Raw genomic sequence first — 6,448 nt, 5'->3', positions numbered from 1 at the left:
CTAGCCCAGATGGATGCATGAACTGGACTTCACTACTTTCAGAAGTTCTAAAAAAGAAGAGAAACAAATCATTCTGAACTTGTGGCTCCTGGCATTTCTTGTTGTGTGCATGCATCACGCCAATTTCTACATTGTAGCCAGAACGCAACAAGTACATGTATGAATTAGCTCATGTTCCCAATATTCAGGAAGATGTTTGTTCAAAAATAGCTCTCTGTCTTTACTTTCCAAGTGGTGATTGTAGGTTTTATTATAATTGTAATGTTTTAGTTTTTATGAACCCTTTCACTTCCATCAATTTTGGTCCTTAAGCACGTACAAATGTTATATTATCCCTCAGAAAAGTGTATTGTTTGATAATCTACAAAACATAAGAAATAAAACAACCATTTCTCAAGAAGCAGTGACTATTTTCTCTGGAAGAAAGTAAGAATACAAAGAACCTATGAAACTATCTTGTATTTTATTTTGTCTTGTTTCAGTTTCTTAGGATTACTGACTTTCCCCTACCCTTGTTTACCTCCTTGTTACTCAGGCTGTATTTAAGGGGATTTAGCATTGGGATCACTGACTGGCGTATAGATCACAGAAGATGCTTTCTTTTCTTACATATTATTGCTGGAAGGTTGCTTGAAGTACATGAACATTATAGACCCCAGAGAAGATGCCCACAGGCATAATGTGGAATCTAAAAGTGCCAAAGGCTTTGGCAAGTCCTTCAATGAAGTGGATGTGAAGATTGCTTATTAGAATGAAAGCTTAAGAGATTATGACAGCCAGTATAGGTGCTATGATATTACATCCACCAATAATACATGTCAGTAGCTCGTTATGGGCACTAGAGCAAGACAGACTCAACAAGGGCAGAATATCATAAAAATAATGGCTGACAATATGAAATGCACAAAAGGACAACATTGTCATATGGTCAGTAGTCCCAAAGAAGTCCAGTGAGTATACCACAGCCATCATAATGGAACAGATTATGTGGAACATGACAATGTTGTAAAGCAGTGGGCTACAGATGGCAACATAGTGGTCATAGGCCATGGTTGTCAGCAGGTAACCTTCTGCAATGACAGAATGAGCAAGAACTAGAGCTGAGTCATGCATTCCAGAGAGGAGATGATGTTCTTCTCACATGCAAAGTTCACCAACGTCTTAGGGTTAATCACAGAGGAATAGCAGAGGTCCCTGAAGGATAAATGACTGAGAAAATAATACAATGCAGAATGATGTTGAGAACTGATGTTTTTTTAAGGAATCATGCCCATGTTTTTCACCACTGTGATCATGTGTATTACAAGAAACTAGAGGAACAGTGGGAGCTGAAGCTCTGGGCATTTTGTTAGTTGTTCAAAGATAAAGTTACTGACTGAAGAATGGCTCATAATAGTCATTTTTTAAATAAAATATTACTTCTAAGGAAAGGGGAGAGAAATGGTTAATGGTTTCTGTTATATTCTGATTCTCTTTTGGTGTATCCCACCTCTGATAATTTTCTTTGCCCTCCCTTTCTGACATTCAAAGACCTTTTTTAAAAATTACTTTTTATTCTTTGAATTTATAATGTAATGACATTTTCCCTTTTCTTTCTTCCCTCAAACCCTTCCATATAATTCCTTTTTGCTTTATTTTTAAATTCTTAAACCCCTTTTCATTGATTATCGTTGCATGCATGTCAGTATATGTGTATACATATATAGTCTTTATTACAGCCTGTTCAGTCTGTCTCATGTTACTCAAATGTATGTTTTCAGAGATGATCATTTGGTATTGAATAAGAAGTCACTGTGTTCTTCCCTAGGTAAGAGGGTGTTTCCTGCTTTCATAATTCCATAGTTTCCTGTAATTCTTTGTGCAGATGTGAGGCCTCATGGGTTTTGAAAGTCTATAGGTAAAGACTGAATGTAACAGTTTTATTTGCACCTCACCTTATTGGTTGATCCTCCACTAAACCTTTGTCTTGTCATTTTGTTTACTAAACTTTGTAAGTGCATCTAATTAAGAATATTTTCAAACTCAGATCTAAGATTTCTGTTTGTTTAATTAAGATGAGACCACTTACCATCTACACGTGAGTACATACCAAAGGAATCATCAGGTTTATAAAACTGTCATTTACAATATATCTCAGATAATCTAAAAAGTAATAATCTAAAAAATACTCCTTTTCAATTTCTCAGTGCATTTATGTAAATCAACATCATGGTCCCTAAAGCTGGGAGCATAGACATAGTAAAAGAGATCCTGAGTGTAAAAGAAGAGTATAGAAAAGGCTTTATTTATTCTAGATTCTCATGACTCAGAAGGGAAAGTTAGACTCAATTAGGACCTTCTCCTCCTTGATGTGCATGCAAAAAAGAGAAATATACTGCTAAAGACTTGCTATAGAGTATAGCTAAGGCCAGGAGTGTAATTAAAAGAGCAAAATAGAGCTTACTTCCAGGTATAACATCTGAAACATTAGTAAATCAGTGTTTCAGAGACTTCCATGTATTATTTGAAGCCAAAGTCTCGCTGACATTGCTTTCAAAGGCATAAATATCTTCTGCAAACACCAAATACTATATGGGGCTGAGGTACTTTGAAATCTTCTAAGAAATATGGCTGAGTCATCTTTATCTACCTTGGGAAATTCCATGGTAGATAGTGTGACACATATCTGTAATTCCAGTATCTATCAGAAATATTGTGTGTAGATCAGCAGGGAGGATTCTACCCTGAATTGAAATTTAACATGCTGATGATGTAGCTTAGTGCTAAGCACTGTCTAGTATGTTACTGGCAAAGACACTGAAGAACTAAGAAATTGTTCTTCAATTTTGGAGAAAAAAAAATCCTTAATCTTGGTGGAAAAGTGTTTTAATTTTTATTTGTTTTTATTTTCTTTGACATCTTTAATCCTTTAAGGTGATAATATCTGAAAGAAGAGAGTTTTAGATTTTCAAGTCCTTGAAAAGTGTTCTTTTCTGACTATTTTCAAAAAAAAAAAAAAGAACTGGAAACTCATTTTTTAGGCATGTGTTTTGATATCAAAACAATTGCAGCTTAATGATAAAGCTTTTGACTCTTGTATGGGGATCAAGGTTCAAGATCTAGTACTCCTTCTTCACGTAGTTTTAATTATAAATGCTCTTACTTAAACCCATGGAAGTCGTGCTCTACATTCTGTGAAGTTGGCTCCCTCACTTTGTAGTTTATCTCATCGTAACAGGTACAGAGTGGTATCTAATTATGGTTTCATTTGCACCTCTATGGTAATGATGATGGATACCTTTTACAATATTTATTTACATTCATGTAGCTTGTTAACATACACATTCAAAGCATTTTTCATTTTTGTTGAAACTTAAGCATTACTTGATTTTTACTCATTTTAAAATATTTATATTTTTCTTTTTGAATATGCAATTTGTTTATTTTATTCAGCATGAAGTTGTAAATTTTCTAATAGGCAAATATTATATAACCTTTAATGTTTTAATTTTTAATTCTGAATCAATTTTAGGCATAAAATTCCAAATATGACATATATATTACAAATACACAGTACCACAATTCCCTTAATGATATATGAAACATATTATACATTTTAACTTCTGCTTAAAGTTAAGTAATTAGTATTGTTATATTTATTATTGGCCAGTGACCTGATTTTAACTTCATGGGTTTGAAAACTACTCTTCGTTGTTTGTGTCAGAAGACTTCATGTTTATTCCATTACATGCTATTAGGTTTTTCCCTTTAGTCTCCTAGTATTTTATTATTATTATTTTTATTCACTTTACATGCAGAACACAAAGCCAACTCCTTCCTCTCCTCCCAGTCTCACCCTCAGTGCCCTTCCCCCCATTGCCCCTTCCCACTCTTCTGAAAGAAGGGGATGCCCACCATGGGTACCAACACACCCTAGCACATCAAGTCACAGCAGGTCTAAGTGTATCTTCTTCCACTGAGGCCAGACGAGGCATTCCAACTAAGGGAAGGTGATCCAAGGGCAAGTACCAGAGTCAGAGAGAGCCCCTGCTTGAATTATTAGGAGACCCACATGAACAGCAATTCTTCATAGAGATAGAAAGAGCAATTTGCAAATTCATTAGGTCAGGGTAGACTTGATTTAATAGGGAGGGACAAAGGAGGAGGGTCTGAGAAACAAATACATAATTGGCTATGCCCTCTGGCCTGTAGGTATCTCATTAATATGGAAGTATCTCTAGGGCCTGAGGCCTGTAGTCACGCCCTCTACCTGTGGAAGGGCTGGTAAGAGCATTGCCCTACCTGACTGAACAGTGCAGGTCAATGGAGATCTTAGACCGAGTGTCTGGATTCTGGAATTCAGGGGCATGGTGAGATATGTGCCATCCCTCACAGGCAATGGACACTTGTTGGGTCTCAGGCTATCTCTAAGCCAGTGCTCTACCAGAAACCAAATCATCCTTTCATGGTCCTACAATCAGTGTTTAGTGTCTGCAGACAGTAACGATTCCCAGGTGGTGCAGTCGCTGGATGGTACTTCTTTTAGTCTCTGCTTCTTTTCTTTTTTTTTTTTTTTTTTTTTTTTTTTTTCCCCTGTCTTTCCTTTGGACAGGCACATTTCTGGGCTAAAAATTTTGAGATGGGTAGGTGGCCCCATCCCTCCACCAGGGCTGTGCCTATCTACTGGAGGTGGTCTTGGCAGATTCTATCTCCCCTTTGCTATGAATTTTAGCAAATGTTATCCCAGTTGGGTCCTGGGAGCCTCTTGCTTCCCTGACATCTGGGACCCTACAGTGACTCACTATCCCCAGTTCCTCATCTCCCATAGCAATATATTTTTATTCAATTTCCTGACCCTCTGCACCTCTCTCACAACTCCTGCAGTACTTGATACTGCCTCCTTATTTCTTCCCCCCTGTGCATTCTGCTCAGGTTCCCGCTCACTCCACCTTCTGTGATTATTCTGTTGTCTGCTCAATGTAGAACAGAAGCATGCACACCCTATTTGTTCTCCCTCCTAAGCTCCATATGGCCTGTGGGTTGTATCATGGACATTGTGATCTTTTGGGCTAATATCCACTTATCAGTGAGTACATACTATGTATATTCTTTTGTGTCTGTGTTACCTCACTCGGGATAATATTTTCTAGTTCCATCCATTTGCTTGTAAATTTCATGAAGTCATTGTTTCCAATAGCTGAAATGCTCCAAATACCTGAAATACTCCATTGTGTAAATGTAAAACATTTTATGTATCCATTCTTTTGTTGAGGGAAATCTGGGTTGTTTCCAGCTTCTGGCTACTATACATAAGGTTGCTATGAACATAGTGGAGCATGCATCCTTGTTATATGTTGAAGCATCTTCTAGGTATATATATATGTCCAGTAGTGGTTTAGCTTGGTCTCAAGGTAGAATTTTTTCCAATTTTTCAGGAACCTCCAAATTGATTTCCAAAGTGGTTTTACCACTGTGCAGTCCCATCAGTAATGGAGGATCCTTTACTGATCCTCTCTAGCATCTGCTGTTACCTGCATTTTTTATTTTAGCCATTTTGATTGGTATAAGTCAGAATCTCAGAGTCATTGTGATTTGCATTTTCCTGATGACTAAGGATGTTGGACATTTCTTCAGGAGCTTCTCAGCCACTCGAGCTTCCTCAGTTGAGAATTCTTTGTTTAGCTCTGTACCCCATTTTAAAAATAGGGTTATTTTGTTGTCTGGCATCTAATTTCTTGAGTTCTTTGTATATATTGGATATTAACCCTCTATCGGATGAAGGATTGGTGAAGATCTTTTCTCAATCTGTTGGTTGCTGTTTTGTCCTATTGACAGTTTCCTTTGCCTTACAGAAGCTTTGCAATTTTATGAGGTCCCATTTGTCAATTCTTGATCTTAGAGCATAAGCCATTGGTATCCTGTTCAGGAACCTTTCCCCTGTGCCCAAGTATATGAAGTTCTTCTCCAACTTCTCTTCTATTAGTTTCAGTGTATCTGGTTTTATGTGAAGGTTATTGATCCACTTGGACTTGAGCTTTGTACAAGGAGATAAGAATAAATAGATTTGCATTCTTCTTCATGCTGACCTCCAGTTGAGCCAGCACCATTTGTTGAAAATGCTGTTCTTTTTTTCACTGGACAGTTTTAGCTCCATTGTCAAAGATCAAGTGACCATAGGTGTATGGGTTCATTTCTGGGTCTTCAATTCTATTCCATTGATCTTCCTGACTATCTATGTACCAATACCATGCAGTTTTTATCACTATTGCTCTATAGTACACCTTGAGATCAGGAATGGTGATTTCCCTGGAAGATCTTTTATTATTGAGAATAGTTCTCACTATCCTGGGTTTTTGTTATTCCAAATGAATTTGCAAATTGCTCTTTCTATCTCTATGAAGAATTGAGTGGGAATTTTGGTAGGGATTGCATTGAATCTGTAGATAGCTTTCAGCAAGATGGCCATTTT

At 37.0% G+C, this 6,448-nt stretch overlaps 1 pseudogene; it reads right to left on the bottom strand.

Annotated features, from left to right (window-relative positions):
- Nucleotides 1-478: 478 nt before the first annotated feature.
- On the bottom strand, nt 479-1,391 carry LOC143438734 (olfactory receptor 8D2-like; annotated as a pseudogene).
- Nucleotides 1,392-6,448: the final 5,057 nt, after the last annotated feature.

The sequence above is a fragment of the Arvicanthis niloticus genome, chromosome 26 (assembly GCF_011762505.2).
Source record: "Arvicanthis niloticus isolate mArvNil1 chromosome 26, mArvNil1.pat.X, whole genome shotgun sequence".
In the NCBI taxonomy this organism is placed as follows: Eukaryota; Metazoa; Chordata; class Mammalia; order Rodentia; family Muridae; genus Arvicanthis; species Arvicanthis niloticus.
This window is presented reverse-complemented; position numbering and strand designations above follow the sequence as displayed.